The sequence below is a fragment of the Lathyrus oleraceus genome, chromosome 6 (genome assembly GCF_024323335.1).
Source record: "Lathyrus oleraceus cultivar Zhongwan6 chromosome 6, CAAS_Psat_ZW6_1.0, whole genome shotgun sequence".
NCBI classification, from domain to species: domain Eukaryota; kingdom Viridiplantae; phylum Streptophyta; class Magnoliopsida; order Fabales; family Fabaceae; genus Lathyrus; species Lathyrus oleraceus.
Genome location: NC_066584.1, coordinates 127719893 through 127722149, shown reverse-complemented (window position 1 = coordinate 127722149; position 2257 = coordinate 127719893). Strand labels below are relative to the sequence as shown.

The following is a 2257-nucleotide window of genomic DNA, read 5'->3' as shown; positions in this document are numbered from 1 at the left end:
GACAATTCGCGGGTCTCGCTACTGAGAACCCAAACCAACATTTAAAAATATTTCTTCAATTAGCAGACACTTTTAAAACCAATGGAGCTTCTCCTGAGGCAATACGTTTAAGACTATTTCCTTTTTCCCTCAGAGATAAAGCCCTATCATGGTTAGATTCCCTTCCACCCAATTCCATTACGACTTGGGATAACCTTAGAAGAGTTTTTCTTGCTAGATATTTTCCCCCGAGTAAAACCGCCGTTCTTCGAAACCATATAACTAGATTTACCCAAAACCAAGGAGAATCGTTGTTCGAAGCTTGGGAAAGATATAAAGAGTTGTTACGAGCATGCCCACATCATGGCTTAGAAAATTGGTTAATCATCCAAACCTTCTATAATGGACTTCATTACAACACAAAGATGACCATCGACACTGCCACAGGCGGTGCTCTGATGAACAAACCTTATCCTGAAGCTAGTGCCCTCATCGAAGACATGGCTCAAAACCATCAATCATGAGAAGAAGGAAGCTCAAGGAGGAGTGCATGAACTAAGCTCTATAGACATGATGTAAGCTAAAATGGACGCATTAGCCCTCAAAGTCGAGCATATGTGCACAAACCTGAATACTGTAGCCGCAGTTTCGTCGGATTGTGAGATATGTGGAACCAAAGGACACCAATCTGCAGAATGCAGTATATTAAACGAAACCCACTCTGAGCAAGTGAACTACACCCAAGGGAACCCATATTCGAATACCTATAACCCTGGATGGAGGAATCACCCGAACTTCTCCTATAAAAACAATAACCCTATTCAAAATAATGCACCTCCGAGACCTAGTTATCAAGCCCCAAGATCAAATCAACCTATGCAACCTTTACCACCAAAGCCGAGCCTTGAGAAAATTATGGAAAATTTTATCACCGCTCAAACCCAACAAAACAAGGAGTTCATGAACCAAAACATTCATGTTAACGAATTGATTACTCAGTTAGGAACCAAGGTTGACCAAATAGTTACACATACTAAGATGCTTGAAACCCAGATCTTTCAGGTAGCTTTAAACCAAACCCCTCAGACTACACCTGGAGGATAATTCCCTGGTCAACCTCAACAAAATCCGAGAGGACAAGCCAATGCCATTACCCTACGAAGTGGGAACGCTTATGATGAGCCACCAAACCCTAGATTGAGTGAACCCGAAACTTCTAAGGAATGTACCAAACCCACAGACGAAGTAAAGGAACCAGAGGAATCTGAAAACCAAGAAGGTCGAGAAAAAGGAGAAGAACCCAAAGATAAAACTTACGTACCACCCCCGCCATATAAACCACCTATACCATATCCGCAAAGACTCAAACAAACCCAGATCAATAAACAGTATCAAAAATTTATTAAAGTTATAGAAAAACTTCATGTAGAAATCCCTTTCACAGAAGCCATCACCCAAATACCTTCTTATGCAAAGTTTCTCAAAGACATCCTTACCAACAAACGTAGACTTGACGATCCGAAGCCTTTGGAATGTAATGCTATTTCCGAGGACAAATTAGCAAAGAAAGATAAAGATCCCGGAAATTTCTCCATTCCTTGCCTTTTGGGTAATCATGTCATTGAAAAAGCTTTTCTAGACTTAGGAGCTAGTGTGAGCTTAATGCCTTTAGCGGTTTGTGAGAGGTTAAACTTAGGAGAATTACAGCCGACTAAGATGTCACTTCAGTTAGCCGGTAGATCTGTTAAATATTCGATAGGCATTTTAGAAGATGTTCCTGTTAGGATAGGTCATTTATTTATCCCTACTGATTTTGTTGTCATGGACATCAAAGAGGACAATGATATACCAATCCTTTTAGGTAGACCATTCTTATCGACTGCAGGAGCCATAATAGATGTCAAGAAAGGAAAGTTGACATTTGAGGTAGGTAACGAGAAAATAGAATTTATACTTTCGAAATTTCTTATGGCACCTGTGATGGGAGACTCGTGTTATGCCTTAGATATCATTGATGAGTGTGTTAGAGAATTAGAACAAAAAGAAATTATAAAAAAAATTAAGTTACCATCAACTCTCATAAGAGAAGATGATGACTTTAAGAAACCCTACATCGATGATAACCTTTACGAATGTTTATCCCTTACCCCAGATCATATGCCATGCCCTAAGAAACCAACCTTAAAACTTAAGGAACTACCTAAGAACCTGCGATACGAGTTCCTCGATGAAAAGATGAACCGTCCAGTTATAGTTAGTGCTACCTTGAGCCAAAAGG

At 39.9% G+C, this 2257-nt stretch overlaps 1 non-coding gene across 1 annotated transcript; it reads right to left on the bottom strand.

Moving 5' to 3' along the window:
* Window positions 1-242: 242 nt before the first annotated feature.
* On the bottom strand, window positions 243-349 carry LOC127098771 (small nucleolar RNA R71). The gene has a single exon (XR_007793470.1). It is a non-coding gene; the product is annotated as a small nucleolar RNA R71 (small nucleolar RNA).
* Window positions 350-2257: the final 1908 nt, after the last annotated feature.